Source organism: Ochotona princeps, chromosome 8, assembly GCF_030435755.1.
Source record: "Ochotona princeps isolate mOchPri1 chromosome 8, mOchPri1.hap1, whole genome shotgun sequence".
In the NCBI taxonomy this organism is placed as follows: domain Eukaryota; kingdom Metazoa; phylum Chordata; class Mammalia; order Lagomorpha; family Ochotonidae; genus Ochotona; species Ochotona princeps.
This window is the reverse complement of record NC_080839.1, coordinates 50979478-50998499: the sequence shown is the minus strand read 5'-3', so window position 1 is coordinate 50998499 and position 19022 is coordinate 50979478. Positions and strand designations below refer to the sequence as shown.

Below are 19022 nucleotides of genomic sequence, written 5' to 3'. Positions count from 1 at the left end.
AGGTTTATAGATTTCATAGCTTTTAATTTTTCTTAAACCTTGTTAAAATGTTTATTAATTATTTATTTGGACAGTGACAGAAAAGGGGAAAAAACAAAAATATCTTCCATCCACTGCTTCATTCTCTGGATTGCTGCAATGGGTAGCTGTAGGCCAGGACAAAGCCAGGAATTTGGCGTTTCATCCATGTCTCCCACGTGGGTGCCGGGGTTCAAGCACTTAGATCAACTTCTACTGCTTTTCCAGGCCTTTCCCAGGGACTTGGATCAGAAGTGGAGCAGGCAGGACATGAACTGGTGCCTATAAGGGATGCTGGTGTTGCAGGTGGCAGTTTTGCCTGCTGTACCACAATGTTGGCCCTCATAGCTCTCATTTGGTCCTGATACTTAAAACATCACAACTCCAGAGACCTTTGTGTATAGCTTCTTTTTTTTTTTTTTTTAATAAAGATGCATTTATTTTTCAAAAATTAGGATGACAGAAAGGGAGAGGCAGAAATATTTTCCATCTCTGGTTCACTCCCAGATGGCTCAAGAGCCAAGGCTGAACCGGGCCATCTCCCACTGCTTTTCTCAGGCTGTTTATAAGGAACTGGATGGTAAATGGAGCAGCTTAGTCGCCAAATGGTGCCTGTATGGGATGCCAGTATTTCATACAACAGCCCCCCCCGACACACCATAATACTGGCCTCAGTAACTTCTTTTATTCTATAAATGGACCCAGATATCTCCCATAGTGTATTTGACAGATATACTGAATTATTTTTTTTGCAAATCCATCATTAGATTGGCTAGAGATAGTATATTTTGCATGGCATAGGTCTTTTACTGGAAAAGATAATCTAGCCAGGTAATGTGGGAGCATTCTTCTTATTACCAGTAAGGATAGCTCTTTATGTACATGTTTATTTGTGAGGCAGAGAGGGAGGAAGAGACAGACATGCAGAGAGAGCTGCCATCTGGTTTGCTCTGCACATGTATGCGATGGCTGGTAACTGAATCCAGGTCTCCCACAAGGGTGGCAGGAGCCCAAATGCTTGAACGGTTGCCACTGCTTCCCATGGTCTGCATTATTAGTAGCACACTGGAGTCAGGAGCCAGGGCCAGGAATCAGACCCAAGGACTCTGATGTAGAGACGTGGGCGTCTTAATCAGCATCTTAATTGCTAGGCTAAATGCCCATCTCACTAGGACTATTTCAAGAAAGAAAAATAGAGAAGCAAGTTAGTAACTTCTGTTCAAAGAGATGGAACATGAAAACATAATTTGAGATATTTCTACAGATATGTACAACTTATAAATGCTAAAGACCCACACGTGTTATTTAATTGGAAGGTACTAGATTATAAAGATTCATTTTAAGCTCAAAGTATGGGACCAGTCATCAGAATTTTGCTAGAACAAGAGTCTGACGAATGGTTTTAAATTTGTATCAAACATATGCAAGTGTATTTTTAATTTACCCTCCTGATAGTTTGAGTCTGTTTACAAGTAATGTTGGCTTCCTTTAACAGACTGCCTGGAATGGAAAAACTAATGAAGTGTTTTGATCTTCCATAAGGACTGAGATAGTGTATTGAAAAGTTGTCAAGACAATCCTGTGCTGAGCACAGAAGCTACATAATGTACATGCTCATTCAGTGATTGTTGAATACATATCATCTGTGTTCTGTGTTAGGGAGCTTACTCTGTGCTTGGTAACAAAGACAACCGTCGCTCCTCATCAGTTCTAAGTTTATTGGGTGGTGATTCATTTGTTTTGTGGAAAGCAGACAGGCATTTGGGACTTTTTGCTTTCTTTTTTTTTCTAAGTTGAGGGGGAGTATTGTAGACTGTAATCTGTAACTCTCATTTGCAGACAACTAAATGGGGTTAGTGGCAGTCTCTGGCCAAGGCCGGAAGCCATGTTAACCAGCTCACATGCTGCTGTGAAACAAGTGCCGATTGGAGTGGCCCTGACATTTGCTAATGTTGAAGTCATGCTTTATCTATTTCTGCGTATGAGGAGAAAATTACTGAAGTCCCATGGTTCTCTGGCAACAAAGATGGGTAATTTGGTGAATGCTGAGTTTTTTCCCCCCTCGGGGACATTATCAGATGCCCAGCATTACCTTGGTGTTTATGGTGCATAGGAGAAAACCCAACCAAGGGATTTGTCAGGTCCTTTGTGATCTGTGAACTGTGATGCTGGATGCTGCAAGCTGCCCAAAGTGGTGGGCCGCAGCTCTTTGCCTCTCTATGATTCCACTAAGGGGTAAGGTGTGAAGACGGCCTAGGAGCCTCCCAAGTGCAGTTAGTGATCTTTTCCTGTGCGAGATGGAGCTTGAGGAGCAAGCAAGAATCACTTTGTGGTGTCTTGGTAGAGAGAAGGACAGTAGCATGCCTCATTCATGCAGTCACTTAGGTCACTTAATAGTAGATTATTTTCTGCCTACATTAGAAAGTGCTATAGTTTATTATTATGCCAACTTGATGCATGTATTTTACTAGTCTTTGTAATGTGTGTATGACTAATACTTTCATTAATAGATTTTTATTATACACAGTAGATATTCAGTGACTCTTTAAATTGGCATCACATATGTCTCGTGTACATTCCCCTATGAGTGTACTTTGAAAATTTGTAAATTTGGAGATGACAAGACAGATACAAATGGAGAAAGTTGATGTACTAATTATTTAGCCCTTATTTTGGATTACATCTCTAAACTTCCTCTTCTATTGTCTGCATTGTGATTCTGGGGGCTTCTTTTTCTTTTTTTTTTTTTTTTAAAGATTTATTTACTTTATTACAAAGATATACACAGAGGAGGGGAGACAGAGAGGAAGATCTTCCGTCCGATGATTCACTCCCCAAGTGAGCCGCAACGGGCCGGTGCCCGCCGGTCCGAAGCCGGGAACCTGGAACCTCTTCCAGGTCTCCCATGCGGGTGCAGTGTCCCAATGCACTGGGCCGTCCTCAACTGCTTTCCCAGGCCACAAGCAGGAAGCTGGATAGGAAGTGGAGCTGCCGGGATTAGAACCGGCGCCCATATGGGATCCTGGGGCTTTCAAGGCAAGGACTTTAGCCGCTAGGCCATGCCGCTGGGCCCTTGTTTTTCTTTATATTTGTGGATTTATTTATTTATTTTTGAAAGGCAGATTTTATTTTAAAGACTTATTTATTTTATTACAAAGTCAAATAAACAGAGGAGAGAAAGAGAGGAAGATCTCCCATTCTCTGATTCACTCCCCAAAGGCCACAGCTGCCAGAGCTGAGCTGATCTGAATCTGGGAGCTGGCTTCTCTTTTCTGGTATCCCACTTGAATGCAGGGGCCCAGCAACTTGGGTCATCTTCCACTTCTTTTCCAGGGACCTGGATCAGAAGCGGAGCAGTTGGGACTCAAATCAGCACCCCTATGGGATGCTGGCACTGCAGTTGGATATGTGACCTACTGTGCCATGGCTCTGGCTACCACAAGATGTTATGAGAATGCTGTTTATTGTTTGCTTATTTGTAATGTGTACTAAAAACACCTAATTGCAACAACAGTAGTTTTTGCTTTCTGATAATGAAAGCAACATAATTTATTATTGAAATGTAGGAAATACCAAAAAAAACCCCTTTTTGTTAATTCTTCCACCCAAAAGCACTTTTTATGTATCATTAGTGTATTTCCCTCTCATTGTAAAAGATTTATTTATTTATATCATTAACACATATTTCTCTTTTTGCCTTTTACTTATTTGAAAAAATTACTTCATTTTTTTGAAGATTTATTTTATTTTTATAGGAAAGTCAGATATATAGAGAGGAGAGACTGAGAAAGATATTCCATCTGCTGATTCACCACCCAAGTGGCCTGGAGCTGAATTGATCTGAAACCAGCAGCCTGGGGCCTCTTTCAGGTCTCCCACACAGGTGCAGGGCCCCAAGGCTCTGGGCTGTTCTTGACTGCTTTCCCAGGCCACAAGCAGGGAGCTAGATGGGAAGCGGGGCTGCTGGGATAGAACCGGTGCCCATTTGGAATCCTGGTATATCCAAGTCAAAGGCTTTAGCTGCTAGGTTACCGCATTAGACCTGATTTATTTCATATTCATTTGAAAGGCAGAGTTACACAACAGTTGGAGCTAAGCCGATCTGAAGTCGGGAATCAGGAGCTTCATCCTGGTCTTCTGTGAGGGTGCAGGGGCCCAAGGATTTGAGCCATCCTTCACCACTTTCCCAGGCCATAAGGAGGAAACTGCGGGCCTGGCGGCATGGCCTAGCGGCTAAAGTCCTCACCTTGAAAGCCCCGGGATCCCATATGGGCGCCGGTTCTAATCCCGGCAGCTCCATTTCCCATCCAGCTCCCTGCTTGTGGCCTGGGAAAGCAGTTGAGGATGGCCCAGTGCATTGAGACACTGCACCCGCGTGGGAGACCCGGAAGAGGTTCCAGGTTCCCGGCTTCGGATCGGCACAGCACCAGCCCGTTGTGGCTCACTTGGGGAGTGAATCATCGGAAGGAAGATCTTCCTCTCTGTCTCTCCTCCTCTGTGTATATCTGGCTGTAATAAAAATGAATAAATCTTAAAAAAAAAAAAAAATAAGGAGGAAACTGCACTGAAAATGGAAAGGCCCAGTTCACAGAGGCCTAGCCGACTATATCACAGTGCAGCCCCCAGATTTGTTTATTTGAATGAGTTATAGAGAGAAAATGAAAGAGAGAAGGAAAGATTTTTTTGTCTGTTGGTTTACTCCCAAATGGTTGCAATACCTGGAGCTGGGCTTATCTAAACCTGGGAGCCTTCTCTGTGTCTCTGTGTGGGTGCAAGGGGTACAAAATTTGGGCAATGCTTAGCTGCTTTTCTGGACCATTAGCAGGGAGCTAGGTTGGAAGTGGAATAGACAGGACTCAAACTGGTACTCTTATGGGATGATGGTGTGTCAGGTAGAAGCTTCAGCCATTTCTCTTTTCTGTGGACACTCTCACCGCTGGATTTGGATTTAGACCCTGTACTACAGGAATTTTCTTGGAGCGTCAGTAGAGCTAAGCCACCTGTGTTTTTTGGCTGCCTCTCGTTAAAGTAGGGGTTGTTCTATAGTGCAGCTGCTGTCATCATTACTTGTTCTAGGTTGGTAGATTGGGTTTAAAATAAGTGAGAAATTAATTTGCAAAGGAACAATGCAACAACAGGAGAAGAAAACAGTTAAAGAAAAGCTGGGGAAATTCCATTCCTCAGAGGTTGACAGACTGATAGATTTGATTTAGAGGAAGGAACAGAATGGACCTTGAATTGGTGTTAGAGCATACTTTCTGCAATGAACCCAGAGTTCACTATCTTAAGATCATGGATACATTTTGTGTTTACATTCTGGAGTTTTATTTGCATGTTTTTTGTATCTGAGTGTTCTTTTTGTGTCTAGTGTGAGGTGGGTTAGGGGATAGGGGATAGGGAATGGCCACCCAGTATTGACTCAGGGGTCCCCAGTGTGATGTGTGCTCTGAAGGTTCTGTTTGAGTTGTTTCGGTAGTTCTGAAATGCTGTCAATCTTGCTATTCCAAGGATGAGGAAACCCTTCCAAGGTCCATTGACTGGCACAATTGACCTTAGGAGACTCAATTTGTCCAGATATTTGCTGTCATTTTTTGGCTGGGGTAGTTTTTCTGATTTGTTCTGTCCTCCTTCCTCTGCTATGATATCAGATGTCCTTTTCAGACCTCAATGGGCTGCATATCCTCAATGTGATTCTGGATCTGCCTTCCATTGCTCTGTCTTTTCCAATGAGGAGGCCAGGTTCTGACATATGTACTCAACAGTCAGACTACCAATCCTGGATGTGAGACCCCAGGTTCCCTCACGCCCTTACCTGTGCTATTTCCCAGACCATCAGCAAGCCCATACACCAAGTCCCCATGTGTGTGCCACTGGATGGCCAGTGGGCTTCATCTGGCACCATTGGCACCTCGGGCTGCCTGACCTGGGCTGTGCCAGACCCCTTGCAGCCAGTGCTCATGAGCCCAGCATGCATTGTGCAGGTGGGCCTAAGGACCTACACCAGGCAACTCAGGCCCTGCCAGCCTCCAGGGCTCACAGGCCCAGTACCTGCCACATAGGGGACCCAAAAACACAGGCATTTTTTTTTTTAAAGATTTATTTATTTTCATTACAAAGTCAGATACACAGAGAGGAGGAGAGACAGAGAGGAAGATCTTCCGTCCAGTGATTCACTCCCCAACTGAGTGCAACGGCCGGTGCTACACTGATCCGAAGCCGGGAATCAGGAACCTCTTCTGGGTCTCCCACATGGGTGCAGGGTCCCAAAGCACTGGGCCGTCCTCAACTGCTTTCCCAGGCCACAAGCAGGGAGCTGGATGGGAAGTGGAGCTGCCGGGATTAGAACCGGCGCCCATATGGGATCCCGGGGCTTTCAAGGCGAGGACTTTAGCCACTAGGCCATGTCACTGGGCCCAACACAGGCCATTTTTGCTTTCATTTATTTCAAAGTCATAGACGGAGACATACAACACAGAGTAATCGTAGATCCATTAGTTCCCTCCCTAGATGTCAACCATATCTTAGGATAGGCCAGTAGAAACTAGCATCCAGGAATTCTACCTGGATTTTCCACACAGGTGTCAGGGACTTGACCTTTGAGAACTGTTGCCTCCCAGGGTGAACATTAGCAGAAAGCTGGATTCAGTATTTGTTAGAAAATGCTAATGACTCAAAGGCTTGCCTCAATCTGGGAATAAGTCTAAAGAGAGATACATAAAATCCATATACAAGATATTTCTGGAGGAATTAAATATATATGTATTTAAAGATTTATTTGTTTTTATTGGAAAGGCAGATTTTATGGAGAGAAGGAGAGACAGAGAGAAAGATCCTCCATCTGCCAGTTCACTCAGTAAGTGTCTGCAACGACAGGAGCTGAGCCGATCTGAAGACAGGAGTTTCTCCTGGGTCTCCCATCCTCTCCTTCTTTCCCAGGTCACAAGCAGGATGCTGAATGGGAAATGTAGCAGCTAGGATACAAACTGGCGCTCTTACGGGATCCCAGCAGGTGCAAGGCGAGGATTTAACTGCTAGGCCATCGTGCCAGGCACGGAATTAAATATTAGAGATGATGAAATAAATAAAAGGTAAATCATGAGAATATATTTTCCCAAAGTTGACTCAAAACAGTTCTGAATTACATCTCAAGGGGATTGTCTGTATAAATTAACATTAATTGAAAAACTGATTCCAGCACTTACAGACGAGCGAAGGACCAAGAACAATGAGAGTGAGATGTCAAAATATGTTTGGAAAGGCCTGAATGTGCCCCAGGACTCTTTCTGGGAGGTTTTTGAAATCAGTTCTACTTTCATAACAGCGGGGGATATCGTTTTCTTCTTTCCCTGTGTGGGTTTTAAACTGCTGGTGTCAGACTGCTAGTGGGTAAGATGGTTGGCGTGAGAGCACAGATTAGGTAAGCTGCTTCAAGTGTGGTAGTACTCATTGTGTTTTCTAACTCTGTGCATTCAGTGTATGTTTTAAAAAGCAAGCTCCAGGGCACAGTGTGGTAGCCTAGTGGCTGAGGTCCTCACGTTGTACATGCCAGGACCCCATATGGGCACCGGTTCCCAGTGGCCCTGCTTCCCATCCAGCTCCCTGCTTGTGGCCTGGAAAAGCAGTCAAGCAAGACCCAATGCCTTGGGACCCTGCACCCATGTGGGAAACCTGAAGCTCCAGCTCCTGCCTTCGGATGAGCTAAGCTCTGGCCATCATCGCTGCTTGGGAAGTGAATCAGCGGTTGGAGAATCTTCTTCTCTGTTTCTCCTCCTCTCTGTATATCTGACCTCTTTTTTTTTTTTTTAAAGATTTATTTATTTTTATTACAAAGTCAGATATACAGAGAGGAGGAATAACAGAGAGGAAGATCTTCCATTTGATGGTTCACTCCCCAAGTGAGTGCAACGGCTGGTGCTGTGCCGATCTGAAGCCAGGATCCAGGAACCTCTTCCGGGTCTCCCACATGGGTGCAGGGTCCCAAAGCTTTGGGCCATCCTTGGTTGCTTTCCCAGGCCACCAGCAGGGAGCCGGATGGGAAGTGGAGCTGCCGGGATTAGAACTGGTGCCCATATGGGATCCCGGGGCATTCAAGGCGAGGACTTTAGCCACTAGGCCACGCTGCCGGACCCTGACTTTTCAATAAAAATAAATAAATCTTATAAAAAAAATGCAAGCTCCACTTAAGAATGTTTTTACAAAGGTTTGCAATATATTTTAATGAATCTCTACCCTTCATTTTAGAATTGCAGTAAAATTCCCATAGCATTAAACTACCATTACCCATTGTTACATGTACAGTTTATTGGCTTTTAACTTGTTGAAAGTGTTGTGCAACCGTCACTTCAATCTTGCTTTAAGAGTTCACACTTTTTGGGTAGAAGTTTGATCTAGTCTCATGGGTACTGCTTCATGTCCTGCCTGGTTGTTCTCCTTTGATTCGGCTCCCTGACAATGGCCTGGAAAGACACCGAAAGATGGCTCAAATCTTTTGCCCCCTGCACGCTGGCTCACTGCTTCAGACCAGCCCAGTTCTGGCTGTAGTGGCCATTGGAGGAGTTAACCATCAGATATAAGACCTGTCTGTCTGTCTGTCTCATTCTTTTAAGTATAATGAATAAATCTTGGAAAAGATGAAGTTTGGTTTAGCAGTTAAGACATCCTACACTGGAGTGCCTGGGTTGTAGTACATGCTGAACTTCATCTTGTAGCTTCCTGATAATGTGGCCATGGATCAAGGTGGTCCTGGCTCAGCTTGGTTGGATTTGTGCAACCTGCTTTTGAGACCTGAACTGAGTTTCCAGCTCCCAGCTTAGCCTCCTGACAGACTATACGCTTCCCACTGCCTTGCCCTCCACACGATTATTTCAGGAGGAGTAAACCAGCAAGTGAAAATGCTCTGTTTCTGATATTAAAAGCATTTTTAAAAGACTTAATCTTTTTAATGGTCTGTGTAATGATTTTAATGTTTGGTCACGTAGCACTGTGGTTCTCAGTTTTACAGACTTAATCATTCTTTTGCATGGTTTAATGAAATTATTTGTTCTATTCTGGAATGAGATTCAGAGATAATTGAATACCACATACTTGATACATAGCTTGGTTTTGTTTTCAGCTGTGAGTTGAAAGTGATTTTTTTTCCTGAAAACTTGAATTACTGGGCCCAGTGCAGTAGCCTAGTGGCTACAGTACTTGCCTTGCATGTACCGGTACCCATATGAGCGCCGGTTCGTATCCCAGCTGCTTTACTTTCCATTCAGCTGCCTGCTTGTGGCCTGGGAAAGCAGTTGAGGATAGCCCAAAACCTTGGGACCCTGTACTGGTGTGGGAGACCCAGAACAAGCTGCTGCTTGGCTCCTGGCTTTGGATCAGCTCAACTCTGGCCATTGCAGCCACTTGGTGAGTGAACCAGTGGATGGAGGTTCTTTCTCTCTGTCTCTCCTTCTCTCTGTAAATCTAATAAATAAATTTTCTAGTACTAATAAAACTTTCTAAATAAATAAATAAAACCCTGAATTATTCCATTGTAATTAAACATTTGTCATCACTGAACATTAGTTTTATGCCATATAAATCCTTCGTGCTTTGCGTACTATATGTATTTTTTTTCCTCTTTTTTTTCCCAAGCATTTTTTTATTATTTTTAATTCATTAATTACATTGTATTATGTGACACAGTTTCATAGGTGCTTGGGTTCTCCCCACCCCTCCCCAAACCCTCCCACCATGGTGGATTCCTCCACCTTGTTGCATAACCACAGCTCAAGTTCAGTTGAGATTCCCTCATTGCATTTTTTTCCTCTTTAAACTGTTATTATAATTCTCTCTTCTATTGCATTCTGAAATTTCTGGGTAATGTATCAGCAGTGAGGGTATTTGGTAGACCATTTATTTTTTATAAATTATTAATTATTTTTATTAGAAAGATTCACAGAGATAAGAAAGAGAGAGAAAGATCTTCCATCCTCTGGTTCATTTCCCAAGTGGCTGCAGTGGTCACAGTTGAGCTGATCTGAACCCAGGAGCTTCTTCCTGGTCTCCATGCAGGTGCAGAGTACCAAGGCTTCAGGCCAACCTCTACTGTTTCCCCAGGCCACAAGCAGGGAGCTGGATGGGAAGTGGAGTAGCCAGGACATGAACCGATGCCCATGTGAGATTTTGGCACACTCAAGGCAAAGATACAGCCACTAGTTATCCCGCTGGGTCCCAACCATGTTAATTTTGAAGTTTTGTCTTCTTTGTATCTGAGATGCAGTTTTTTTTTTTTTTTAAGATTTATTTATTTTTATAAGATGCTGGACTCTATGTTTGGTATATGCTTGCAATGAGGGAATCTCAACTGAACTTGAACTGTGGTTATGCTACAAGGTGGAGGAATCCACCATGGGGGGAGGGTTTGGTGAGGGGATGGGGAGAATCCCAGTACCTATGAAACTGTGTCACGTAATGCAATGTAATTAATGAATAAATTAAAAAAAAGATTTATTTTTTTTTATTGGAAATGCTGATATACAGAGAGGAGGAGAGGCAGAGAGGAATATCTTCCGTCCGATGGTTTACTCCCCAAGTGGCCGCATTGGTGGGAGCTGAGCCGATCTGAAGCCAGGAGCCAGGAGCCAGGAGCTTCCTCCAGGTCTCCCATGTGGGTGCAGGGTTCCAGAGCTTTGGGCTGTCTTTGACTGCATTCCAGGTCACAGGCAGGGAGCTGGATGGGAAGTGTGGCTGCCAGGATTACAACTGGCACCTATATGGGATCCCAGTGCATTCAAGGTGAGGACTTTCACTGCTGCACTGTGGTGCCGGGGCACAATGATTTATTTATTTAGTTAGTTATTTTTAAATTATATTTTTGACAATCTTTACATAGTTATTTAGGGCACAAAGGTTCAAGGGCTACAGGAAAGTGGGTAAGACTATCATTTCCACACATTTTTTTTTTCTGTATTTGGGGTAAAGGGGGAGGTAAAGGCCATACCATGCTGAATGGGCCCAGTCTCATCTGATTTATTTATTTTTATTGGAAAGTGAGACATACAGAGAAGAGGAGAGACAGAGAGGAAAATCTTCTGTCTGTTGAATCATTCCCCAAATGGTCACAGTGGCCGGAGCTGAGCTAAACAGAAGCCAGGAACCTGGAGCCTCCTCCGGGCTTCCCACCCAAGTGCAGGGTCCCAAGGCTTTAGGGAAATTGGGCTGCCAGGACAGGACCCAGCACCCAGATGGGGTCCTGGTGCATGTAAGACGAGGACTTTAGCCACCTGGCCATTGTGCCAGGCCCAGTTCTCCTTCCAGTTACTGTATGTGCTGTTGAAGTGATCACAATGTCATCTGTTCTCTTGTGTTGCCTAGTCAGCTGTGTGCTACACAATCAGTGGATTATCTTCTGTGCTACTCTTATCCTCAAGAAAAAATAGCAAAGGAATATTCAAGGGAATAGCGAGGGCCGGAGTTGCGTGGGAGGACTTTGTCTGCTGCTCTCCTAGGTCTTGCTCTCTCAGACTAAAGCTGGCCAGCGCTCTGCTGGATGTGCCACCTCCATCTGTGTAAACATTGGCTCCTTTTATATGTGTATTATGAACTCTGTTTTCTGATTTTTTCTTGTCTAATATTAGTAGTTGAAACTACCAATGTCATGTTTAATAGAAATATAAATGGTGGGCATTTGGGCCTTGTTCCTGATAGTGTTTTTAGAAATACCTGTGAAATGCTTGGACTTTTTTTTTTCCTTCCTTTATTGCCAATAATAAAATGTTTCTTAAATGTCATATAGAAAGTGAAAAGCCAAATGGCAAATGAAAAACATAGCTATCTATAAGAGATAAAGTGATCTGCAGTAAAAAGACAGACGAAGGGCCAAGGGTAGCCATGTGGTGTGCTCGCACCCAGCGCAGTAAACTGATGTGTACATTCCCTATCATTCAGAGCCAAAGAGCTTCACATTCAGTGCTAAGATTTCATGTTTGATGTATGAAATTTTTAGAAGACAACATCCTTTTCTTCTGAGTCTAGATTACTTCTATCTTCTATTTAGCATTTGCCAGAGACTATAGCTAACTCGGTAAAAGAAAACTATAAAAGGCAAAAATACTAAAAAATGGAATAAATATTGTCATTGCCCACAAATGATAATGATATCCAGGAAAATTCTAAATAATGTAAAAACCTAATTATATTTCATAAATTGTTTAGAAACACTTCGACTTTTAAGCTCTGCTTCATATTTATTTCATTTTTAAATTATTATTATCATTTTATGATACAGAAGCATAGGCTCTGGGATTTCCCCTAGTCCCTTACCGATTGCCTCCCCACACACTGTGTTCCCCCCTATCATTACAGCAGTATAGTTCCTCATAAACAGTGATAACTCTGTCATTGCAGGCATGGACAATGGCAGAGTCCAGCATCCCATTGTCAAGATACATCTAACAGTTTCAGTGGGAGTCCATCCTTGATCCTTTGGATTCTCTGTATGATGGCTTTAGTTTCTTGTTACTGTTTTTCTTGCTATAATTTAAAAGGCATCTTAGAAAAAATGAGATGGGCATTGCCGTCACTTGTTTAATCCTTTATTCTGTGACGATTCTAGAACTGTCACTCCCTTTCCACCTCACTGGGATGCCATGTATACATCACTGAATAAAAATATATAATACTGAGATTTATCTTTCCATCTTTATGAAGCTGAGGTGTCAGACTATTCTGAAAGTGACTTAAATAAGTTATTTCGCATTGGTAAAACACCCAAGAAATGTATATCCAGATACACCAAGGAGGAGAGACAGAGAGGAAAATATTCTGTCCGCTGATTCATTCCCTAAGTGACCACAGTGGCCAGAGCTGAGCTGATTTGAAGGCAAGAGTCAGGAGCTTCTTTCGGGGCTCCCAAGTGGGTCAGGGTCCCAAAGCTTTTTAGACTGTCCTCTACTGCTTTCCCATGTCACAAACAGGGAGCTGATGGGAAGCGGGACTGCCAGGATTAGAACTCCTGCCCATATGGGATACCAGCACATGCAAGGAGAGAACTTTAGCCACTAGGCTACTTTGCTAGGCCCCATTCCTGGATAGCTATGATGGACAAAGTTCAACTGATCAAAAGCCAGCAACTTCTTGCAGATTTCCCAAGTGTGTGTAGGGGCCCAGGGACTTGGCCCATCATCCTCCACTGCTTTCCCAGACCAGGAGCTGGATCAAAAATGGAACAGTTGGAACATAAATTGGCATTCCTTTGGCATGATGACAACACAGACTGGGACTTAGCCTTCTATACTGCAGCCCTGGCCTCTGACCACCCTCCACCCCCTTTTAATTTTATTTTTTCTTTTTTGAGTTTGAGAGAACATGAAATTTTAATGTGGTTCAAAAATCAAAATATGCAAAAGTGGGGTGGATAATAAACTGCATAGTTTGCCCAGTTCCTCAGTGTTTCTAGTCTACTGTGTATACTTCTGGAGACCTTCTGTGCCTATACAAGCAATGAAGTATGTGTATTTATGTCTGGGTGTAAGTTATGGTGCTGTTACATCGTGTTTTATAGATGAAGAACCTTGCTGATGACTCCATATGGGATCATAAAGATCTGCTTTTTCTTTTTATGGTTGGTTTTTATTTCTCATTTATTTGGTTCATTTTAGTCTTGTGGTGTTAAAAAATACTGCACAAAAAATCTTGCACAGAGGTCACTTGATGTGTGGTTGTGAGTGTGTATGATGCCACATAAAATTGTTGAAAAAGACCTAATTAAGTTTTCCAAGTTTTTTCAATTTCTTTATTCACATAAGAAATAAAATAGAACTGCAGTGTGGGTTATCTCTTAAGTCACTCTGGTCATTACTGTTGAAGCTTATTTAGAATCTCATCTAATGACGACAGTTTTTTCCTTCACATGTTAATGTGCCAGCATTTTTCTCTTAAGGTGGATAGGATTTTACAGGTTTCTTGAGGATCTGTAAACAAAAGTTGAATGAGTCCAAAGAGTATCCCTGATGACTGTAGGTAATGCTACTTAAGAAATGAGTTATTATAAGGAAGTTCATGTCATAGTTTGCTAAGGCTCTTAGAAGATAGGCCAAAGTAAACATACAATAAGCAGAAAAGTCATACATACCCTGGTTTCACATGTGAATATTGACATATGTAGCATGCTGTTTTTGAAGGTCGTGTTTATACTGCGATTTTCCTCTTGAATTGACCATTTTACCTCTCCACTTAGGGGTTGAGTTGTTTCTTTCTTCATCTAAAATTACAGTGCAGAAATTACAAATTGTATTTCATGTATTGTCTCCACTACATATTTTCCACGGGGAACTTTCAGGGAGTTTGTCTGACAGTCAGAACAGTTGGCCTTCTCGTCCTGGAGAGAATTTTTCCAGTATCCGCTGCCTTCCTTGGAACATTCCACCTGTTCACAGAAAAGGAAAAAGGGGCTATCATGATTTTCACCCTTGCTTCCTCTTTGACAGTTTCTTTTTTTTTTTAAAGATTTATTTTATTTTTATTACAAAGTCAGATATACTGAGAGGAGGAGAGATAGAGAGGAAGTGGAGCTGCCGGAATTAGAACCAGCGGCCATATGGGATCAAGGCGAGGACCTTAACCACTAGGCCACGCTGCTGAGCCCGTCTTTGACAGTTTCTTTAAAATTTATTTCAGATATTCAGAATCCAGCCTGGCACAAAAGCCTAGTAGCTAAATCCTTGCCTTGCATGTACCAGGATCCCATATGGTCGCCGGTTCTAATCCCGGTGGCCCCATTTCCCATCCGGCTCCCTGCTTGTGGCCTGTGAAAGCAGTGGAGAATGGCCCAAAGCCTTGGGACCCTGTGCCTGCATGGGAGACCAGGAAGAAGTTCCTGGCTCCTGCTTCAGTTTGGCTCAGCTGTGACCCCTACGGCCACTTGGGGAGTGAACTAGTGGATGGGAGATCTTTTTCTCTCTCCTTGTATCTGTATATCTGCCTATGCAATTAAAATAAAAATAAATCTTTTAAGGAAAGAAAAAGAACTATTCAGAATCATGGTCTCTTAGGCCCACACATTTTGGGCAGAATGAGCTTCCCAAAACTGCTATCATTCATTTACTTTATATAATCCAGAAATCTGCTGTATTAACCCTAATTGTCTATTATTGGCTTTTTCATTTTTCTGCTCATCTATTCAAACACTAGGCTACCATGCCGGGCTCCAGGGATGGTTTTATCTTGAGGCAGTTTGGAATGAGAGAATACTAATCATCATCCAGTGGGTAGAAGCCAAACATGCTGTTAAACCCCCAAGTGAGGAGGACAGCCTGGAAGCAAATAGCTATCTGGTCCCAACTATTAACCAATAGTACCCAGATTTGAAAAGCCTAATGTAGGGTCCGGGACTGTGGCCTAGCGGCTTAAGTCCTCGTCTTGAACGCCCCGGGATCCCATATGGTCTCCGGTTCTAATCCCAGTGGCCCCGCTTCTCATCCAGCCTGGGAAAGCAGTTGTGCACGGCCCAAAGTCTTGGGACCCTGCAGCCGCGTGGGAGACCCGGAAGAGCTCCTGGTTCCTGGCTTCAGATCGGCGCAGCACTGGCCGTTGTGGTCACTTGGGGAATGAATCATCGGATGGAAGATCTTTCTCTTTGTATATCTGACTTTGCAATAAAAATAATAAATAAATCTTTAAAAAAAAAAAAAAGAAGAAAAACCCGATGTAGGGGGGTCAGGACCATGGCATAATAGGCTAAGCTTCTGGATATGGTGCTGGCATCCTGTATGTGTGCCAGTGTGAGTCCCAGTTGGTTCACTTCCAACCTAGCTCCCTGCTATGAATTGGGAAAGTGGTAGAGGATATTTCAAGTCCTTGGGTCCCTACGTGTTGGAGACCCAAAAGAATCTTGTAGCTTAAGAGCTCTGCCTAGGTTTCTCTTGTAGTTGGCAGGGGCCTGAGAACTTGGCCATCTTTCTCTACCTTTCCACGCTTAGCTTAAGATAGAGTTGCATTGGAGATCAACCAGGACTCAAAACAGTGCTCATGTGGGATGCCAGAAGTGCAGGATGGAATTGGTCTCTCTAAATTCTGAATTAATTCATTGTTGCTTCAGGTGGATTAGCTTAGAATTCACCAATGGCTTTTGATGCCAGCATCTTGTCTGGGCACCGGTGCAAGTCCTGTGACTACTCCACTTGAAATCTAGCTGCTTGCTAAAGTGCCTGAGAAAGCAGCAAATACTTGACACCCAGCCCAAACTCCTGGCTTGTGGCTTCAGCCTGGTCTAGAACTAGCTGTTGTCGGCCATTTCAGGGATGAACCAAACTTTGGACGATGCTTCCCTCAGTTCCTTCCTATACCCTTGCCTTCCAAATAGATAAAATGAACTTTAAAAAATTTTTTTAAATCAAAAGAAAAAGAAAAAAAATTATTTTTACCATTTTCCTAATCAGTGAGCCATGATTGGCTTGGCATTATGGAAGCCGAAACATTACATTTCTCCTTAAACCACTTTTTTCAACACTTCTTGGCATGATAGTGCATGTGTTAATTACATATTCATATTTACTGCATAAAAGAATTCCTACTTAGCCTCTTACTTTGTTAGCTGTTAAAATATGTACATGAAAATTTTAAAAGTTAAGATTTTCATTTTTGGGAAAAGTATAATGTATCCACATTAAACCGAACTAAAAACTTTTTTCTTTTAAAACTTTGTTTCTTGAGCACGGCATGGTGGCTCATTTGGCTAAATTTCACCTTGCAAATGTCAGGATCCATTTTGGTGCTGGTTCACGTCCCTGCTAACGCATCTGAGAAAGCAATGAAGGATGGCCCAAGTGCTTGAGCTCCTGACTAATGTAGGACACTCAGTAGGAGTTCTTGGCTTTTGGCTTCTGACTGATCCAATGCTGGTATTGGCAGCCGCCTGGGAGTGAACCAGTGGATGAAAGAGTTTTCTCTCTTTTGTTATTCTGCCTTCCAAATAAATAAATTTTTACAAAAATTTCTAAACAATGGTTTTGTTACAATACTCAGCAGGTTTTGGTCCTTTGTGGAAATAAACTGACTTTAGTGAACCTTTTAAGGCCAAATTCCTTCTAGGTGATTTAACTAACTTTTGAAAAACGAGGTTTGATTAGTCATCTATTTGGATAGCTAAGTTACAGAGAGGGAGAACAAGAGTGAGGGAGGGAGAAAGGGAAAGCCAGAGAGATTAGGGAAGAGGGGAGGGTGGGGAGAGGATCTTGCATTCACTAGTTTACTCCCTAGCCACAAAGGCCGGGCCTAGGCCAGTTGGAAGCCAGGAGCCAGGAACTTCACTCAGGGCTCTCATATGGGTGCAGCGCATGGGCCATCTTCTGCTGCTTTCTCAAGTACATCAGCACGGAGCTGGATCTGAATGGAGTATCCAGAATTCAAAGCTGTGCCTTGTGGAATGCTGGCGGTGTAGGTGGTAGCTTTCCTGTTACACCACAATGCTGGCTGCATATGTGGGTACTTCAGAATGTCTGTGGAAAAATAGACTTAAAAGAAGTTTATTTAGGTGGGAAAAATTTGCTGAAATCCATGCATAGTTTTTTTTTCCCCCATGATATGGGTTTTGAGGTTTTTGAAGCCCTCTGATAAGCAAGCAAGGTTTTAAAAAATTCTTATTCTGAAATGAATTTACCTTTTTGTTCCATTTCCATGAAGTTTTTGAAGAGCCTTGTCTTGTCAGCTGATGTTGGAGGGAAAAATAAGTAAAGACTATTTTTAGCAAGTTCCTTTATTATTTGAGCATGTTGCATGTGTGACCACGTATTGCTAGGCTGTAGAAATTACTTGGGGCAGCAGAGCGGTTTCCCTGGAGCACGTCAGGTAATTGTTGACCAAGAATTGTTATGTGTGCTGATGTAATAACATGAAATTTTTCTGCTTCACTGATATCCATGAATAAAAAAACATCAGAAAAGCAGAAACATTTTTTACCAGAAACTCTTCTGGTAACCAAATTAGAGGTTTGCTAAGATAATGTGGAAATCCTGCATGCTCCCAGAGAAGCCTAAGTATGATTAACCTAATAGAGTTGCTAGAGAAAGATGTCTTATCACAGGGTTGTTGTTTTTTGAATTTAGAATTGCAGAATGTTTTAATACTGTAACTTTTGGGCAGTGTATTAGCATTTTAATTTCAGTATTTTGTTTTAGCAGTTGTTTTCTTTGAATTGTACTTCTCTGTGTTAATGCAGCAGCAGACACTAGTGCATATTTATGCAATGGTTTTGCTCTTTTGCAATGTGATGCATGTGGTTTTGTATGTTGGTTTTAGGGATGTTGTTACTTTGTTTAAAAAAATCACATGACACTGTAGCATTTTCAAGATAGTTTATAAGCCTTGACCAATATCGAGAACTTGAATAATCTACTAAAATTCTCCAGTGACGTTTACAGCAGTTTTTTATTTTTCAAGCTGATGAAGATCATTTTGAAAGTGCTTGTAATAAGTCAACTACTATATAACTTTCATTTTTCTCGGCGTCTAGACAAGCCTTTTAAAAACAGTTTACCACTGTCACACTGGGGCTATGATCGAAGGTAGATGCCCTCAGACCTTGAGGTCTGTGAGTCTGTAGGTGTTCATTTTGCTGTCTGTTTGTGTAAAAGTTCTTTGGGTTTAAATTTTAACTAGTCAGCTATTTAAACAGGTAAAAAGAAAATAAAAAATTTTTTAGAGAAAGGGAAAAAATTTAATTAGCCTTCAGAGCAGTGTCAGAGAAGGTAGGTTTGTTATATCCTAGTATGAATTTGTATTTTCTATAGATTCTGATATACAGTGTCTGCTGAAAAAGATCTGAGCATGATTATTATTTTTTAATTTTATTTTTGATGATGTTCACATAGTCAGGATGGGAAGGGTCAAGGATGGGGAGATAGTGGGGGAGACCATTGTTTATACTTCTTCCCGTATATGGGGGAGAGAGAGGATGTAAGGAGATCTGTGCATTGTTTCAGGTGTTGGTTTTTATGGTGATTTCTTTGAAGATTCCTTGTGTAAAATTATCATAA

The 19022-nt window shown here is 42.4% G+C and overlaps 1 protein-coding gene across 7 annotated transcripts in view; it reads left to right on the top strand.

The window, feature by feature from the left end:
- The window catches only part of MTA3 (metastasis associated 1 family member 3), a 153846-nt gene that overhangs the window by 47709 nt on the left and 87115 nt on the right, over positions 1-19022 (top strand). The gene's annotated exons all lie outside the window — the stretch shown is intronic.